The sequence below is a fragment of the Ambystoma mexicanum genome, chromosome 6q (genome assembly GCF_040938575.1).
Source record: "Ambystoma mexicanum isolate Mex_15411 chromosome 6q, UKY_AmexF1_1, whole genome shotgun sequence".
NCBI classification, from domain to species: Eukaryota; Metazoa; Chordata; class Amphibia; order Caudata; family Ambystomatidae; genus Ambystoma; species Ambystoma mexicanum.
The window spans coordinates 1,237,938,200-1,237,958,778 of NC_090937.1; positions in this window are offsets into that span (position 1 = coordinate 1,237,938,200).

Below are 20,579 nucleotides of genomic sequence, written 5' to 3' on the forward strand. Positions count from 1 at the left end.
AATTTTGACATCATGGTTGCAGGATACTACCCAGTTTAGAAAATGACCATTTGGTGTAGTAGGCTTGTTATTCCAAACCTTGAAATGTATATAATGTAAGGCTTTCTCTACCACCAAGGCCTCTTTATCCTTGGGGTCCCCCCTCTAGCGATTTAAATCCCCCACAAGTAGGGTTGCTGTGTTAGTTCCGCTAAGACTATGTAACAGCTGACTAATTTCTTCATTGAAGTTTATTATAGGTGAGGTTGGTATATATACTATTATTAAGTTTATACAGCTGTTATGTGTTGGGGGGAATTCCATGTGAACAACTTCACAGCCCTGGCAGCAGTAAAAGGCTGAGAACATATGGATGTCCTTCCTTGCTATAATTGTTATAATAGCCACTCCTGCTCCAAGTCCTTGTTCTTGATTTTTACAAACAATTGATTAGCCCTCTGGCACAGCTATTTCGATCATGGGGGCACTAGAGTCAAGTATGCAATTTTCTGTAAGGCAGGGGACGTTGATGCTGTTGTCAATGATCAGGTCATGTATATTACTTCTATGATTGTTCAGGGATCTGGTGTTTAGGAGACACATCTTTATTCCTTTGGGAGTACCAAACTCCTGATCCACCATTGGGCATGGCGTTACTTGAGAGGTGCTTGCAGGTGCTAGCTGGTTGATTTTATCATGATTGGGTGCATGAATGACCTGATGGATTTCCAGCTTTGGTATCCTGTGCTTTAATGCGTGTAGAACTCTGACAGACTGATTGTTGACCACTTCTGGCTCTCCCAATGCTATGTGTGTGTTAGCTTGTTTGGTGGTGCAGAGGGTGAGTAAGTGCTATTTGACACCATTCTCCCTTCCTGGAGAGTCTCATTTACATATTGTTGCACAGTCGCCATGTGCTGTATGCAGGGCTAACTGCAACTTCATGAATTCCAAATATCCCATGACTTACTGGTTTAGGTGACGTTGTGTTGCTATAATTGTTGGTGAAGAGGTCGGGCCTCTCGCGTTGATGACGGTGAGGACCGGTGAAGACCGTCTTGCCTCTGAGGCACTGGCGCTGAAGCTCTCAATGTTTCTAGATATGCCGTACAGGGTGCCTGGGAACCTCAGATCCCAAGATACAATGCACCCTGCTGATGGCGTGAAGGTTTTAAGAAACCTGCTGCAAGTGCTTTATCTCACTGCTAGTGAGCACGTAGCTCAAAGTAAAAGCCTGACACACAGAATATGCGAGTTCGTAGGTAACAGTAAATCAAAACACAGTGATTAAGCAACAATCTTGTTTGCATCACAGATGACTGACTACATGTATTAGCCAACTCTGCTTACAGTATTCAATGCTCTACCAAATTGCTATGCCAAGTTCAATCAAGGTTCTCAAACAATCCCCTCAGCGTTTAGCATGCAGTCTTACTTGCTTTCCTTGAATGCAGAGTATGCAACTTCCAGCTCATCTGTGTACTATGTTCTGACTCTGAATTAGAGCAAAAGAAAATTGGACAGTTGAGGAAAGCATATGAACTTTTGATTATTAATAAGAAAAAAGAACATACCATAAATAGATGGGTAATACTAAAATAAATATCTGTGGTAACAGAGATACATGTACGTTTTGGAACATTGTGACAATGTTAAAGGGGTAAATGTAGAGGGACACATCACAGGTGATGTAGGTATCTTTTTTCTGCATTTTACAGTAGGCCTTTTGGGGGATATTGTGAGCTATTGGAAGAAGAAAAAAAAGTACACCTGATAATCAGCCCACCTCTTGATATGACCATGTATGAAGTTGAGGTAAAGACAAGCAGAAACAAAGTCCCAGGGTTTGATAGAATTCCATTAGAATTGTTCCAAAGTGAACCATCAATTTGTATTCATTTACTGCACACATTATGTATTGGTATCATGAGTAAAGACCAAATTCCTACCAAATGGAAGGGTGCTGAAATTATTCAAGTTTTTCAAAAGAGGGATCAGAATGAACATTACATTATAGGCTCATTTCTCTATTAGACACTAGTGCTAAAATGTATGGGAAAGGTCTGCTCCTCTCTTGGGTCCTTCCTCTTCTCTATCTCTATCTCTACCTGTGGTGTTCCCCATGTAAGGGAGAAAGGGTCTCCCAGGCCCCCCTTCATTCCTAGCAATGCACATGGTATGCTCATTTCACAGTTCACAGCGCACCTCTGGCCAAGGTGTGAGGTTACCATTGAATGACCCATATCTGTGCATGGACAATGAGCCACGAGACTCCATTTTGTGTTAGCTGCCAACTCCATTTTCTAGTAGGCTGCATATAAACGTTGAATTCAGGCCTGCACCTCTCCCTGTCATTCTCTGCGCACAGCTAGCATACAAAGCCCCCACCTCCTCCTCTATGCCTTCCCCACGGCTGTCCTGTTCTCACGGAAGCTTAGGCGTGAAGTGTAACGAGTTAAACACTGTATCTCTCCTCTTCCTTTTACATCAATGCCCTGTGTGTGACCAGGTCCTGGAAAAAACCCATCCATCTCCAAAAATCTGCCTCTGCACTAGCAGCCCTTCTAAAGAAATATAGACCACAAGCCCCCTAACCCTGCACCTCTTTGATGTAACAGTTGCATGCCCCTCACCGTGTGCCACTCCATTTCACCCCTATCACTAATCCCATGTGGTCATATATTTTTCTCTTACTAACAAAGAGTAAAACACCTGCAGTAGATCCAAGGAGATACTTGATTACTGTGCTTTTGAAATACTGGGTTAGAAAAGACCCCTGGACCCATGTACTCTTACTTTCTATTGTTCAGGTCAAAAGTCTAAATTATATATATTGTATATGGAGATTTATGAATAAAGCTAAAATGTGTGTGGCCAAAAGGGCAAATGTTAGCTAGAAAGAATTACAGCGACGTGAACATCGCCTGACCCTGCACCTCTCCCAGATGAGCCCAGCTGATCCACGTGTTCTAAGAAGTTACAATCTGAAGCCGACCAATCCTGAAGCATCATCCCTATATGAAACATACTGACCAATCCCCATTGGTCCAATGGTTCTCTCTAGGCTGGACCACTGCAACAACCTCTTTCTAAATCTGCCTGCCTCTGCTCACTGCCCTCTGCAACTCATCCAAAACAGAACTGCAAAACTTGTCCTTGGCCTCAAGCCTAGGGATCTTATCTCTCCAGGACTGAAATCTCTGCATTGGATCCCAGTGACGGTGAGGATTAAGTTCAAAACCCTCTGCATTGTCCATAAGGCCTTCTGGGGCATGGAACCTCAATGCCTTTAACTCTCTCTCCCTAAATATCTTCATTCTCAAGCTCTTCGCACATCCGCCTCAAACTCCCTCAGGGTTTGTCACTTCTCCATGCAGTGAGTTGGTGGTAGATCTCTTTCTTTGGCTGGGGCCTCCCTCTGGAACAGCCTCCCTGCCTCTCAGAAACATGAAGAGAACCATCTCCGGTTCCGGAAGCACCTCGAGACCTTACTCTTTCCTTCTGCTTTCTCTCCTCCTCTGCCCTGCTGATCTCCTGGCTGAATCTGAAACTCCGGTTCCGGAAGCACCTCGAGACCTTACTCTTTCCTTCTGCTTTCTCTCCTCCTCTGCCCTGCTGATCTCCTGGCTGAATCTGAAACTGCACTATTTACCTGGCTACCCTCTGATCTCAGGCCCGGTGCCCTTCCCGCTAGTTGCACACCTGAACTGCCCCTCTGGCAACCCTTGCACTCAGGGACTGTTTTTCTCTATCCCTACAGCCTCCCCTTGACACCTGATGTCTGCTCTTACCCTTGCACTTGCCACCAGCTGGCCACACATTTACTTATTATGTATTGTCTTATTTATTTTACTGTTATCCTATGTACTGCATTGTCCTTCCCCCTTCCCTCCTCCCCTGCACTTACACAATCTCAATGTCACCTGGCCTAGTAGGAGTGTTGTCTCTGTCTTCCCGCTGTTTCCCCTCCCTTGCCTATTCGCGCTTTGAAACACTTGTGTATAGGCGCATTATAAATGCCATATATGAAAAGGCCCCAAACTTTGTTGTTGATAATCTAGTACTTTCAAAACTTCAGGTAAGATTTAGGCCAGGCTTTAGTACTATCGTTCACGTATTCTGCCTTCATATTTTACAGCTACATTGTGTTATTCACCCATTGTACTTGATTTTGACACAGTTTGCAGGAAAGAGCTCGGGGAGCAGTTAACCACCATAGCAGTCCCAGGTAACTTGGTATCAGCTATTGTAAATCTTTCCAAAATAATTTTTTGCAAGTAGGATTTTGAATACCTGTCGTTGATGTGTGCTGGACCCATCCCTATTTTGCCTTTATATCAATAAATTATCTGACGTTCTCACCAGTTTTGATATGGAGCGAGTTGACAGCTTACTCTTCACAAATGATGCAGTTTTGACAAGGAGAGGCTTAAAGAAAGCACCTTCAGTATCTGATATAACATCTTCCAGTATGGGAATTCCCAAAAATATATTTAGTTTCAGTCATATATAATTCACATTCCTTAAACTTAAAAGGTTTAAAAGTTAATACTAAAAAACAATACATGATTTCTATTATGCCATGGGAAAAAAATTCATATTTCGTGAAACAAAGAATCAATAAATACTAAAACATCTTTGTTTGTAGTAATATTTAAATAAAATGATGAACTGCGTGTTAGACAAAACTGTATCTCCATAAATTATATCACCAATCTCATGAACATCAGAACACTGATGTTTTCATTGCAGTTAAATGTCCCGTTACAGTATTTGTAGATATTCTTAAATTCCGACATGTTTCGGGCTCAATTCAACACCCTCCTTCGGGGGAAGAAACATCTAAATTCCTTATTCTATCTACAAAACAAACTATGAAAGTATGAGAGATAAAAATACCTAATATCGTCAATAGGATTTAACCACAAAAACTCACTGACCGTATCCTTAAGGGTAATTTAGTCATGTAGAATACCTTAGAAGGTCAATAAATTCTCTGCTTGTACAAGCTAATTTAATAAACTTATAGAGTTTGCTTCCTAAAAAATATGTTTCAACAATTAGGGATCTCTATATTCCCTAAATAGGAAATATGCAGTAAAGTATTATGCATGAGGCTCACATACCTCCAAAAGAAATGTTTAATTCTCCCATACTTCGAACCTCTTATCCCTTCAACATCAGTCGCAAACCTAAAATTCCCGCAAAACCGCTGGTTAAACTGCATTGCTCATATCCTTGCTGAACCTTCCTATGAGCACAACAAATGTTCATTTACATCTGAAACTTGCCATAAATGGCATAGTTTTTGAAGCTCATCTTAAACCTTTATTTTTATTGGGATAGGTTTTGGACCAGAGAGTTATTATCTCTGTACAGGGATGCCTGCAGAGACATATTCAGCCAGACTGGTTCAAGCTACCTCAAATTGTTCAAGTGCATTCCCAAACTAACAATTGATCTGAATTTGGAAAATTGCTGGAGATATGTACTAAAATCAGATGGGACTAGCTATCTATCGGCATCGGTTATCATGAAGGGGTGTGAAAAATGGCACTATTCTTGTAAACTAGCAGCAGTTCTACCCCAAGGTTTTACTTGGAGATACCTAGAGAGAAAGGAAAACCTGGACCAAGAATTAAACACAATGATGATTGGAGAAAGTGAGGCTAGACTCCTTTATATGACATTTCTTTTAGGAATCTTCATTGTGTTCGCATGTCAACAAATGGAAGTTGGAATACATAAATAAATAGAAGTTGTACCCCATATCTTGTGAAGACATGATCCATCTTCTCTTTATCTTTCCTTTTTAAAAGGCAACTAGAAGAAAATGGTCTGTCCATTCTTCGGAAATGAAAGAATTAGAACCATAAAACAAGAACTTGTCTTCTCTTTTCAAAATCTGAAGCTTCACTGTGGGGAATCTACAATTCCTGAAGATTCTTTGCAAATTAAGGAGAACATATTCATGACAATGTATACATTTTTTGCACACATCAGAAGTAAACTATTTCGAGATTAAACTGAATTTACAATTACAATGTTAGAATTGGAAATAAGTTGATATCATATAAGCATGTTTGCTCTTTCTTATGAATTAACTACAGAAATTATACTTTATAATTGTGCTGTTTTGTATTCTTGTAATGTGCTATTGTTGTATTGTTTCCTATTGTATGAGATTTTATGGTAATTTCTTTCCAATATTAATTCTGATTGGTTGATTGAGAAATCCGAGGAGGAATGCATCCATTAGAATGTTAGTTAGGGAATCATTTTAAAGACTAGGATTACCACAGTGCAATCCTTGAATTACATGGGGTCAACCACCCCTCACACCTTTAGTACAGGTTTCCTATGCGGTTTATACTGTAGTTACATCTATCCATCCCATTTCACTGAAAGTGTTAAAGCTGACAAAGAACAAGACTGATTTAGGTGAAAATAGGAAACTACTTTGCGGAAAAAAAGAGCAGTGGTTCATCCATTAAATAGGCATGAAGATGATTTTCTCTTCTTGCATAGGCACGTGAAACTGACATTTTTGTTTCACATGCAAGAATCTTCAGGTCACACTGATGCAGAGATCTGAAAATAGGCTTCATTAGCCTTTCCAAAATGAATTAGATGCCATAATTCTGCCCACATGTGCATCATTTATGATCAAAGCTCTCACCAGTGCCCTCTTGTGTAATAAATGAAAATACAAATCACATACATGATAGCTCACTTTGTTCAAATTCAGGAAGGAACAATCAAGTCCTTCATCCTTCTGAAGCAAGTTAGATGTGTTCTGAAAGTAGCATCAAAAGGTGCTCTGCCCGCTGTGTCTTACTGTACGCTTAATATGTGGACAATAATGAGTTAACTGGCATTCTTAGCTGATTGCTTTGCAGGCATTGAAATGGACATGTTCATTCATACCGGTGCTTCCGTGTACCTCTGCAGGTGGGTGCAGTTCCACCCCCAGGTCTGACCGTGGCTGTCGGGACGACACCCACCAGCAGAATCGTAGTGTGCCGGTCCGGTAACAACGGTGCTGGTAGGCTTACTGGCACCGTTGTTACCGGACAGGCACACTTGTAATGAGGCCCAATGTCTGATTTTGTATTACATGAAGATTTATAAATATAATCTAGAGTGTATTCTAATGTACAGCAACATATCATTATATACACAAGATTTTCAGGATGTTGGCTTTCAAATATCTCATGAATACTGGACTTAATGCACTTTGCTAACATTTTCTTTGCCCAGGGCATGCTGCATTGTATATGTAGCCTTTAGCAATGGGGTTTGAAAACATTCCATGTTGACATTACGTGATTTATTTGTTCTGCCGTTTTTGTGGTTTGTATATAGTCATTGACATGCAACCTTGAGCTGATTTAGTGAAGATACCAAACATTACATCATCCAATCAGATGCTTCTGGGGCCTGATTACAGAAACCTTGCAAGTGCAAAGTTGCACTGTGTTAGCACTAGGGTTACGTTTGCCCTAGTACAAAAAACATTGGGACCATATTAGAAAACATTTGCACTGTGACAATGTTTCATTGTATAAGCACAACAGCATAAAACATACACTCTCAATGCAGTTTTCCACCAGGGCAATGTTTGCCCTCGGGCTTGTAGGCAATGGTATTAGCATCAGGGCATATTTTGGCTTGGTGCAACAATACATTGAAATTGCATGATTTTTGCATGAGGGAGACTTTTGCCCTAGTGCTTATACAGTAAAAAATTGCAAATGTTTTCAAATATCGGTCCAACGTTTTTGGCACTAGAGCAAAAATTGTCCAAGTGCTAATATGATGTAACTTTGCACTTGCCCCGGTTCAAGGTTTTAGTTGGCAATGTTTTGCTTTTATTTAAAATGTTGCATGGAAAAAAATACATCTTTACATCCAAAATATATAATGCATGTGAAATGTGCACCTTGTCTGCTATTCTATACAGTCACCCCTGGCCATTTTCTGTTGGTTTAACAAAACCTATAAGAGCCCTTGGCTCCTGATGAACAACAGCAATAATGACACTACATGTTATGAGCCTGGGTAAACAGATCCCAAGACACTGTGGGCCTCATTACGACCCAGGCGGTAAGTTACCGCCTGGGCCGTGACTTTACCACCATGGCGTAAACTACGTTTACGCCATGGTGGTTGGCGGACTTACCGCCCCATTCCGACCTAGGCGGGGCGGTAAGTCCCCAATCCCCATTTACCCTTCCCCATTCCCATTTTTGCCCCATAGGGCATAATGGGAGTGGGGAAGGCGTTAATTACGCCACCGTAATTTACGGTGGCGTAATTAACTCCATGGTCCCTTAGCGCCATGGATTTTAACACCTGCTAAAAGCAGGTGTTAAAAGCACCATGGTGCTAGGGGACCTCGTAATCAGGCGGTAAGGGTCGGCACTGTTAACGCTGCCGTAAACCCCTTACCGCCTGAGTTGTAATGAGGCCCTGTGTGTCCACTGCTGAATATTTATACTAACATACTCATTTTAATGGGCTGACAACAATTTATTCTGTCCGGATAATCAACAGAAATGACACCCAGAAACTCACCCGGAAGCAAGCCAGCCTATCCAAGAGGCACACTTTCCAGAACCTGGTAGCCAGGCTATATTCTTCCAAGAGACTCCTGTCTCTGAAGGCCCAGCTGCTCTCTTGAATAACTTTGTAAAGGGAAACTAGCAAGAGAAGAACAATCCACCCCCTTCAGTGGGCAGGACCGCAAACCATGTCAACGTTTTCAGAGGTTTGTATATAGGAAACAATGTGCAAGTGTAAGCATTCACAATGATATATGCAATCTTCTCACTAAACTGTATAGAGCTTCTCAGTATATCATGTTTACATTTTAATATGTAGAACGATATTTCAGTGAACAACCTATATGTGTTAAAAATGTTCAGTTTATAGTATGCCTTTTTGATATGTAAATGATATAATATATGATGTATGCATTTCAGCACACTGTGCATTTGAGTTATTAGATTGTACCATGCATATCTCACTATGTAATATACATAGCTATGTATACAATGTATTCATTCATTCGCACCCAGGGAAGAGTGCTAAGCCAATCAAGGGACTGGAACCATTGGTGAGAACTGACAGTGTACAGCTGATGTTTTTACAAACACCAAAATCCCTTTCCGAGCAGCTTGGCACCCGCTCGATCCACAGATCCACGTCCTCCTCCACAACCCCCTCCTGCATGTCATCCCCAAACTACCCCTCACACCAATTAGCAGTTGGGGATCCTGGCTCCATGCTCCATCTCATCTCAGACATCATCGTAGAAATAAAAAACAGATTTGGTCTCTTTTTCTATTTTTTATGGGTGGTGGAAATCTTGGCTTTTTTTCCCCACAGGAAATTGGCCTCACACAGTACGTGTGGAGCCAGGCTCCCATAAAAAAAAAAAAAAAAAAAATATATATATATATATATATATTCAGTAAAAAATCTTTGTTAAAGGGACGTTATGGTTAAGTTGCACTACTAAAAATCTATGAAATTCAGTGAAAAAACTTTGCTAAAGGGATGTTATGGTTCCAAGTAAAACCGAAAAACCCTTGAAATTCGCCAGTTATGGTAAGCTAAGCAACCATAACTCGCGCCACCACCGTGCACTGATAAGACTAACACCCATGACATCAAAGATGACATCACAAATGCCATTGATGATAACACTGATGACATCACATGTGTATGTACTTTTCATGAAATATGTATACAAGGGATTCTTATTATAATGTTGCGAGAAAAGTGTCAAGGATCATTGCAATAAATATCATACCCTAATTAGTGCATTGAACGATGCATTGATATAAAATAGCATTCTATTATGGGGTTCTATCTAGTATACTAAGCTACTAATGCAGAAACATAGCATTGTGTGCAGTACAAGATAAAGGTATAAAATACGTAATGTTAATATGTTGAATAATGAAATGATAATTGTTTTCTTAATAGATTTTTGTGTACTGTGAAATATGTAATAAGTAGCTAATAAAACCCATGTATTACGTAAATGCATTACTATAGACAAAACACAAAACACCTGTCCCCCCCTCACCATATCCCAGCCAATTATCCCCAAACCCTCTCCATGACCCAAAATGTTTTGATGAGACTTACATCCCTTCTTCACCTGATACCAATCATGTTGAAACCCCTAATTCTCCTGTTTTTGTTTCCGTTTCTGCCTCACCTTCTTTGTCATAAATTATTAATATATGTTAAATAAAGTTACATGTTTGTATTGTGTTGTACTTAGTTTCCGTTTTTTTTAAAAAAAACAATGTCGGTGTCCACGGACAGCGTGGGTGTGCTGAAATGTTCGTAAATAAACGAAAATGGAGGTGTCCTGAAGAACACTATACCTGTCCGTGTTGTTCGCTAGCAAGTTAAAACTGTTCTAAGAACACAATTGCTGTTCTGATATGTTCGTAATTAAACAAAATGGAGGTGTCCTAAAGAACACTATACTTGTCCGTACTGTTCGCTAGCAAGATGAAACTGTTCTAAGAACACACGCGGTGTCCTGAAATGTCGTAAAGAAACGAAAATTAAAGTGTCCTGAAGAACATTATACCTGTCCGTGGTGTTCGCTAGCAAGTTGAAACTGTTCTAAGAACACAATTGGTGTTCTGAAATGTTTATAAATAAACGAAAATGGAGATGTCCTGAAGAACACTCTACCTGTCCGTACTGTTCGCTAGAAAGTTGAATCTGTTCTAAGAACACAAGCAGTGTCCTGAAATGTTTGTTTGCCGTGTGACGAACAGTGTCCGTAGAACATCAACGCGCATGCGCAAACCAATGTTCGTGCATTTGGTGTCCTGCGGACAGGCGCTTCCTTCGCGGACATGTTCGCGAAGGGATCATGTGACCACGCCCATGCTCATCGTGTGTTCTGAATGCGGACACTGTTCGTGTCCCGGAACAATTAAAAAGTACATTTTCAAGTAATCCATAATATTTTTTCCATAAAAACTCAACATAGCACAAGGCCACATACTAATCATGAGTTTCTCCATACTTTTTGAAACTTTTTGAACCTTTTTTGTGTTCGATCTGTCCGCGGACCACGTACAAGCACCCCTATAGCTTATTCTCATTGTGTTTCTGGCTTTTCTACAGAGCACTGCAGATTGCCATCTCATCTTTGATGGCATCCATGGTTCCACTGCTGCCACCTGGTGCTGTATTTGCCTCAGCACCACCCCCACCACCTCCACCACCACCACCTTCCCAAGGGCCTGAAGAGGGGAACAGGAGTGAGGATGCAGAGGAGGAAGAAGAGGATGACGAGAATGAGGTAGAGGAAATCCCTACTACCCGCACTAGGCGTGAGTCTTGGGTGTGACGGTTGTTTACCATTCATGGGAATGGTCCTAAGGCTTGTGCGAACCGTGTCACCTGCAATGAGTGCAAAATGGTACTCAGTCGCGGGAAGCATGGTTTGTATAGCTTTGGGACCACGACCATGAAGCGACACCTGAGGTCATTTCACTCTGGAGCTAATCGCAAGGTTGCGAAGAACGTAGTAGGTTGATTTCCTCTACTTCATCCTCCGTTTCTTATCCTGTCACCACAAGGACCACCTCTGTGGGACAGCGTCTTCCTCAAGCTGCCTCACAGGCCATACAGAATTCTGATGACCCTTACCTTTCGAGGGTCACAGTTGTATGTATGTACTGTGACACAGTACTCTGCAGGGGGGAGTGACTTCGGAGTGCTTTTGAGACTATTGTTTCAGAGCACGAGAAGACCTGATCACTACCCAAGTAAAACCCACTCTACATCTTCCTTTCTCAGCTCACCCTTTCTTATCCCTGTGGTTGGTGCCCCCCTTTACCCTCCTTTACCCTCCTCTCCTAGGGTGTCGTATATAAAAAACCAAAAAAAATAGAAAATGACAAAAATTAAAAAAATAAGGTTCTTTTCAGAGCCGCCTTTCACAGTTAAAAAATAGAAGTGAAGATAAATAAATCAGGGCCCTTTGTATTTCTTAAAAGTCTGCCGACAGTTCGCGAACATCAAAAATTGGGGTGCTACCCTATTGTAACCATTGCATTTTTCTCTGGGAGGAAGTGGTGGCTCTGAAAAGAGCTATTGGGAGGTGTTTGCATGTCAAAAATTATAAATACTTAACACCTACTTCAAAATGGATGCTGTATTGCTAAAAAAAGGTTGCAATGCGTTTTGTACATTTATCAGAAAAATCTGATTGCCAGCATAAGTAAGATGGACTCCATCTCTGCGAAAAATGTATGTACTACGAAACATAATATTTTCATTGTGAAAAGAGGACATGCCAAAATCTCTTAGAAATCCACAAACAGTCTTATTAAAATTGGCCCTTGCTTTTTCCATTTGTGGACCAAATGAAGAAAAACGAAGCCACATTTGTCTCTGCGCAATCCGTGAAAATATTACTTGAGAATTAGGAAACATGTCCATGACTTTCCCAAGTCTTTCTTTCATAGCAAATTGCAAAGAAATTCCAGACACATGTCCTAAACTGTTCCCTCCACAATGAATTACAATTATGTCTGGATGTTGCTCTGTTTCCAAAGTAGCACAGAGAGGTAGCAAGTCCAACCACTTCATTCCACATACTCCATGCCAGTGTACTTCCACATGTGGAAATCCAAGATCAACAGCTACTCCACAGCTTTCTGCATGCACCTTCAACCAATGTATCCACGAATCTCCCAAAATCCAAACAATCTGTTTTCTGAAACACACAGCCATAGCTATCTGTTGTTCTCTCAGCAAAAAGAGTATCTGAGAAACTCTCTCCTGGCACAACACACCCACTAAACTTTCCTGACCAATCCCTTTCTGTGCTCATGCTCATTTGCATGACTTATGAACCCAAAAATCCCCGGATGTAGCTCCCTATGTCCGCGGACATATCGTTACATGAACAGCCCTTATACCATTTCCACTTCACTCTCTCTGCCAGTCCCTCATTGGATGTAGCTATGAAATCACATGACTATGCACTAATCACATTAAATACCTCTACATCTAACTGCATCATCATAGATCAGCACTGCAAATGTACTGTGAATCTCTCTGAGTACAAGTGTCATATCATTGGCGAGCACCATCTACAAGAAATACTGTACAAGTCTCCAAGATTTCTACTTGCAGCTCCATGCATATCCATATGCATGAACACAAACTACAGGTATGCATGTGTTCTGTACAGTACATGAACACATTTCTGACTTTTAGCTTGTGTAATCTGTAAAATAAATCTACTTTCTTTTTTCCAATTTCCTAAATTCAACTGTCACTCTTAAACCTTTATACTATTTACTTTCTTTATACACACACTATCAAATCATGTTAAACTAACATTTTTGAAATGAAATGTATAGACTACATATATTCAAACAGAATTGCATGCATGCACACTCTATGTTTAAATCTCAAAAAATAATACTTATACAATTACATATTTTTATTTATGTATTTATTAATTTATTTGATTACTTTAATTTAAGCATGACATTAAGGCACTATTACCTAGAAAAGCTTAGTTACAGAAATAGGGTTATCCAGTGGTACATTATGAATTTCACAAGACATACTAAAGATATTTTGTTTGTTACAGTTACTCATTGCAATACAATTTGTTCATTAAGAACATATCATATGTATTGAACTGGTGCGACATATCTTATGTGAATAAGATAGTTTTAATGGTTTTGAGGAAGGCGCTGAGGATTTCAATTAAAATAAATCAATATCTAAATTAAAAACAATGCTATATACAAACAAAATTACTAATTTGTTTCTTTTACAATTGCAGTGAAGACCATTCTCCTGAAAAGAAGCAGCCGAATTTGAAGAACAAAGAACTAAGAATTAACCTGTTCATTTTAGAAAAAAAGTAAGTAGAATATCACCATAATATTTGTATTATTACTCAAAAATAATGAAATTAATTCATGCTATTTCTGTGCCTAAAAATAGAGATTGTGCACCATTCTGTCCAAAAATCCCCATGTCTTAAACAGCAATTTACAGCCAGAATGGCGCACAAATTCCTACTTTTGGACACACAAATTACCCAACTCAACCGGTAGAATTTACATATTATAGAACAAACAACTGTTTTAATTGTATACATTAGATTTACTATTTGTACTTCTCCACACCACTAGCTTATTTTTTTCTGTCATCTGAACCTATGTTTAGTAACATATTAATTGAAGAATACACATCCCTACTAGTTGTAATTCCCAATGCACAATCAGACACCATTACATACATCATCTTACTCAAACACTTATGCACACAGCACACATACATTGCAGAACACCCCAACCCATAACTTTTTTCAACAGACCCTAAAGAATGCCTACCAAATGTCAAGTCCATAGAAAGCAACGCAGATGTAGAACAAATGAAAATAAAAGTGTCCAACATAAGCATCCATCTCTAGCAGAATTTGCAAAACAAAGTTGAAACAAAACAGATAATACAGTCATTTAGTGAAACACAAGAAGTTTCAAGTACAAAAACTTTGCCTCCTCTATCAAAATGTAAAACAAACCAAAAAACAATTAACAGAAATCCAGCTATCACCACAGATAAAACTGCTTCTTTAAATTTTAATATAGTGCAAAGTAAGCATACCAAGAAAAGTATTTTAGCCAAAATGTTCCATCACAAAATCCTTCAAAATCTTACAAACACAGGAGAGAAATCAGGTTCAATGCTTAAAACCTATCGTAGGAAATTAATTTTAGAAGCATTGATAGATAGTGCAATTCTTCTCAAAAGAAAGTTATTTATTTTAGTGTTAAACAAAATGAAACCACTAACAAAACTAATAACTAAGGGGCCAATTCATAGAATTCGGCGCACAAGTGGCGCATGCGGCTGGCGCACAGTGTGCGGTGCGGTAGTCTGCGCCAGCCCCGTGCGCCGAAACACATTCAGGCGCACAGCGTATTCATGGATTCCAACATCCACAACCAGCCGTGGCGCAGAGTGGCGCAGCGACCCTGCAGCAGCGTCAGTTACGCGCCCAAGAACGCCCCTTGCGCAGGGAAAAGCCATCAAAATCCCCAATCCAGCGCAAAGGGCAGCAGCAAACGCAGAGCGGGGAGCGTGTATTTCAGGGGTGTGCGGGTGTCCCCACACGCGATAGGCCTGGGTACGTGTATTACAGGGGTGCGCGAGAAAATCTACACGCGATTGGGCTGGGTACGTGGATTTCAGGGGTGCGCGAGAAAATCTACACGCGATTGGCCTGGGTACGTGTATTACAGGGGTGCGCGAGAAAATCTACACGCGATTGGGCTGGGTACGTGGATTTCAGGGGTGCGCGAGAAAATCTACACGCGATTGGGCTGGGTACGTGGATTTCAGGGGTGCGCAAGAAATTCTACACGCGATTGGCCTGGGTACGTGGATTTCAGGGGTGCGCGAGAAAATCTACACGCGATTGGGCTGGGTACGTGGATTTCAGGGGTGCGCGAGAAATTCTACACGCGATTGGGCTGGGTACGTGGATTTCAGGGGTGCGCGAGAAATTCTACACGCGATTGGCCTGGGTACGTGGATTTCAGGGGTGCGCGAGAAAATCTACACGCGATTGGGCTGGGTACGTGGATTTCAGGGGTGCGCGAGAAAATCTACACGCGATTGGGCTGGGTACGTGGATTTCAGGGGTGCGCGAGAAATTCTACACGCGATTGGGCTGGGTACGTGGATTTCAGGGGTGCGCGAGAAATTCTACACGCGATTGGCCTGGGTACGTGGATTTCAGGGGTGCGCGAGAAAATCTACACGCGATTGGGCTGGGTACGTGGATTTCAGGGGTGCGCGAGAAATTCTACACGCGATTGGCCTGGGTACGTGGATTTCAGGGGTGCGCGAGAAATTCTACACGCGATTGGCCTGGGTACGTGGATTTCAGGGGTGCGCGAGAAAATCTACACGCGATTGGGCTGGGTACGTGGATTTCAGGGGTGCGCGAGAAATTCTACACACGATTGGCCTGGGTACGTGGATTTCAGGGGTGCGCGAGAAAATCTACACGCGATTGGGCTGGGTACGTGGATTTCAGGGGTGCGCGAGAAATCCTACACGCGATTGGGCCTGTGCGAGTGGGGCAGTGTATTACGTAGGTGTGCGGGAAGTTGAAGAGGTGAATTGCCAGTGTGGGTCCTCCCAGGTCTCCCCTCTACCCCCTCCACGACCTCTGCAGGCAGCCCACACCACAGGGGACTACCCTGCACCCCTGGTCATGTCCCGCAGGCAGCCCATCCACCATGGGCATGCCCCCCAGCCAAGCCACATGTCCCCTTGCACCCCCAGCCCCCAGCACCGTGGGGCACCTGCCAGCAGGCCCCCAACCATGTCCCACTCATGTCCCCTTGCACCCCCACCCCTCCAGTCACCAGGGGCAGCCTCCACCAGGCCCCCACCCATGTCTCCCACCACCCCCACCCCTCCAGTCACCAGGGGCAGCCTCCACAAGGCCCCCACCCATGTCTCCCACCACCCCGACCCCCCAGCACTGTGGGGCACCTGCCAGCAGGCCCCCAACCATGTCTCCCACCACCCCCACCCCCCAGTCACCAGGGGCAGCCTCCACCAGGCCCCCACCCATGTCTCACACCACCCCCACTCCCCAGTCACCAGGGGCAGCCTCCACAAGGCCCCCACCCATGTCTCCCACCACCCCCACCCCCCAGTCACCAGGGGCAGCCTCCACAAGGCCCCCACCCATGTCTCCCACCACCCCCACCCCCAGTCACCAGGGGCAGCCTCCACAAGGCCCCCAACCATGTCTCCCAGCACCCCCACCCCTCCAGTCACCAGGGGCAGCCTCCACCAGGCCCCCACCCATGTCTCCCACCACCCCCACCCCCCAGCACTGTGGGGCACCTGCCAGCAGGCCCCCAACCATGTCTCCCACCACCCCCACCCCCCAGTCACCAGGGGCAGCCTCCACCAGGCCCCCAGCCATGTCTCCCACCACCCCCACTCCCCAGTCACCAGGGGCAGCCTCCACAAGGCCCCCACCCATGTCTCCCACCACCCCCACCCCCCAGTCACCAGGGGCAGCCTCCACAAGGCCCCCACCCATGTCTCCCACCACCCCCACCCCTCAGTCACCAGGGGCAGCCTCCACAAGGCCCCCAACCATGTCTCCCAGCACCCCCACCCCTCCAGTCACCAGGGGCAGCCTCCACCAGGCCCCCACCCATGTCTCCCACCACCCCCACCCCTCCAGTCACCAGGGGCAGCCTCCACAAGGCCCCCACCCATGTCTCCCACCACTCCCACTCCCCCAGTCACCAGGGGCAGCCTCCACAAGGCTGCCACCCATGTTTCCCACCACCCCCACCCCCCAGTCACCAGGGGCAGCCTCCACCAGGCCCCCACCCATGTCTCCCACCCCCCAGTCGCCAGGGGCAGCCTCCACCAGGCCCCCACCCATGTCTCCCACCACCCCCACCCCTCCAGTCACCAGGGGCAGCCTCCACAAGGCCCCCACCCATGTCTCCCACCACCCCCACTCCCCCAGTCACCAGGGGCAGCCTCCACAAGGCCGCCACCCATGTCTCCCACCACCCCCACCCCCCAGTCACCAGGGGCAGCCTCCACCAGGCCCCCACCCATGTCTCCCACCACCCCCACTCCCCAGTCACCAGGGGCAGCCTCCACAAGGCCCCCACCCATGTCTCCCACCACCCCCACCCCCCAGTCACCAGGAGCAGCCTCCACAAGGCCCCCACCCATGTCTCCCACCACCCCCACCCCCCAGTCACCAGGGGCAGCCTCCACAAGGCCCCCAACCATGTCTCCCAGCACCCCCTCCCCTCCAGTCACCAGGGGCAGCCTCCACCAGGCCCCCACCCATGTCTCCCACCACCCCCACCCCTCCAGTCACCAGGGGCAGCCTCCACAAGGCCCCCACCCATGTCTCCCACCACCCCCACTCCCCCAGTCACCAGGGGCAGCCTCCACAAGGCCCCCACCCATGTCTCCCACCACCCCCACCCCCCAGTCACCAGGGGCAGCCTCCACAAGGCCCCCACCCATGTCTCCCACCACCCCCACTCCCCCAGTCACCAGGGGCAGCCTCCACAAGGCCCCCACCCATGTCTCACACCACCCCCACCCCTCCAGTCACCAGGGACAGCCTCCACAAGGCCGCCACCCATGTCTCCCACCACCCCCACCCCCAGCAGGCCCCCACTCATGTCCCCTTGCACCCCCACCCCCCAGCACTGTGGGGCACCTGCCAGCAGGCCCCCAACCATGTCTCCCACCACCCCCACCCCTCCAGTCACCAGGGGCAGCCTCCACAAGGCCCCCCACCATGTCTCCCACCACCCCCAGCAGGCCCCCACTCATGTCCCCTTGCACCCCCACCCCCCAGCATTGTGGGGCACCTGCCAGCAGGCCCCCAACCATGTCCCACTCATGTCCCCTTGCACCCCCACCCCCCAGCACTGTGGGGCACCTGCCAGCAGGCCCCCAATCATGTCCCCTTGCACCCCCACCCCCCAGCAGGCCCCCACTCATGTCCCCCTGCACCCCCACCCCCCAGCACTGTGGGGCACCTGCCAGCAGGCCCCCAACCATGTCCCCTTGCACCCCCACCCCCCAGCACTGTGGGGCACCTGCCAGCAGGCCCCCAACCATGTCTCCCACCACCCCCACCCCTCCAGTCACCAGGGGCAGCATCCACAAGGCCCCCCACCATGTCTCCCACCACCCCCACCCCCAGCAGGCCCCCACTCATGTCCCCTTGCACCCCCACCCCCCAGCACTGTGGGGCACCTGCCAGCAGGCCCCCAACCATGTCGCAATCATGTCCCCTTGCACCCCCACCCCCCAGCAGGCCCCTACTCATGTCCCCCTGCACCCCCACCCCCCAGCACTGTGGGGCACCTGCCAGCAGGCCCCCAATCATGTCCCCTTGCACCCCCACCCCCCAGCAGGCCCCCACTCATGTCCCCCTGCACCCCCACCCCCCAGCACTGTGGGGCACCTGCCAGCAGGCCCCCAACCATGTCCCCTTGCACCCCCACCCCCCAGCACTGTGGGGCACCTGCCAGCAGGCCCCCAACCATGTCGCCTTGCACCCCCACTCCCCAGCACTGTGGGGCACCTGCCAGCAGGCCCCCAACCATGTCTCCCACCACCCCCACCCCTCCAGTCACCAGGGGCAGCCTCCACAAGGCCCCCCACCATGTCTCACACCACCCCCACCCCCAGCAGGCCCCCACTCATGTCCCCTTGCACCCCCACCCCCCAGCACTGTGGGGCACCTGCCAGCAGGCCCCCAACCATGTCCCACGCATGTCCCCTTGCACCCCCACCCCCCAGCAGGCCCCTACTCATGTCCCCCTGCACCCCCACCCCCCAGCACTGTGGGGCACCTGCCAGCAGGCCCCCACTCATGTCCCCCTGCCCCCAGGTCCTGACGAAACGCAATCATGGCAGTAATGGGCAGCATACCCAGCACAAACACCCAGCCAAGGATTGCATCCACCCACATAGTAGATGCAATTACATGATACAACCCCAATGGCAAGTATGTAAATGAACACATGTCCCTCACACACACATACACAATGGGTGCAAGTGAATGTCAAAACCCATATCATGACATGCATGAAACCAATGAGAAAATACCACAAATGTAAGTAATAAATAGATGTATTAAAGATGAAAATGAAGTAAAGAAATAAAACACACAACAATGGGGATGACAAAACAAATGGTCCATGTCCGAGAACTAATAGAAAAAATCAAAAAACGAAGGAATCCAAAAACTAATGTAGTCCAAAGCAAAATAATGGGTGGGAAAATAAGGAAAAACCATTGCCTCATGGTGAACACAAATATAAATCCAACAAATGTTTTCCAAACATCAAACTATGTACAAGAACATCCCAGGGTCCATGAGCCCAACACCATAAATTAAACCTACTACTACTAACTAATAATAAAAATATATACAGAAAAGTGGCCATTGTCCGAGCGGTCCAAAAAAAGTTAAAAAATAAAGGAAACCTAACACTAACTAACTAAAGAACTATATACAATGGCAGCGGGCAAGTCCTGCGGCTCACTCTGTGATGTTGCCGGCCAGGGCATCCTCGAACTCCATGTCGATGTCCCGGAGGCGGGACTCTGTCCTGGCCCCGAGGTCTCGCAGGGACAACCCCGTGTCCACCTCAAACTCCCTGCGAGCTTCCTCGAGGCACTCAGCCCGCCTCAACGCCCGACGCATGGAGAACTTCGCCCTGACCATGGTGAGCCGCTCCTCTTCCGCCCGCTGCCGCTCCGCACCTATCCGCTGGACCAACTGCTCCCACACGGAAGACACTGCCATCCCAGGGTTCTCCTGCCCTCCGGCCGATGCCTGCCCCTCTGATCTTGATGGCCCCGAGCCATGATGCCTCCCACGTCGAGCCTGCTGCTGCCTCCGACGCCACTGCCTCTGCCAGCACGACGGCATCCAGGCTGATGGAATCCACCGATGCCATCGTGCACGTGCCCTGCCAGATGATGCCGGCACATCCTCC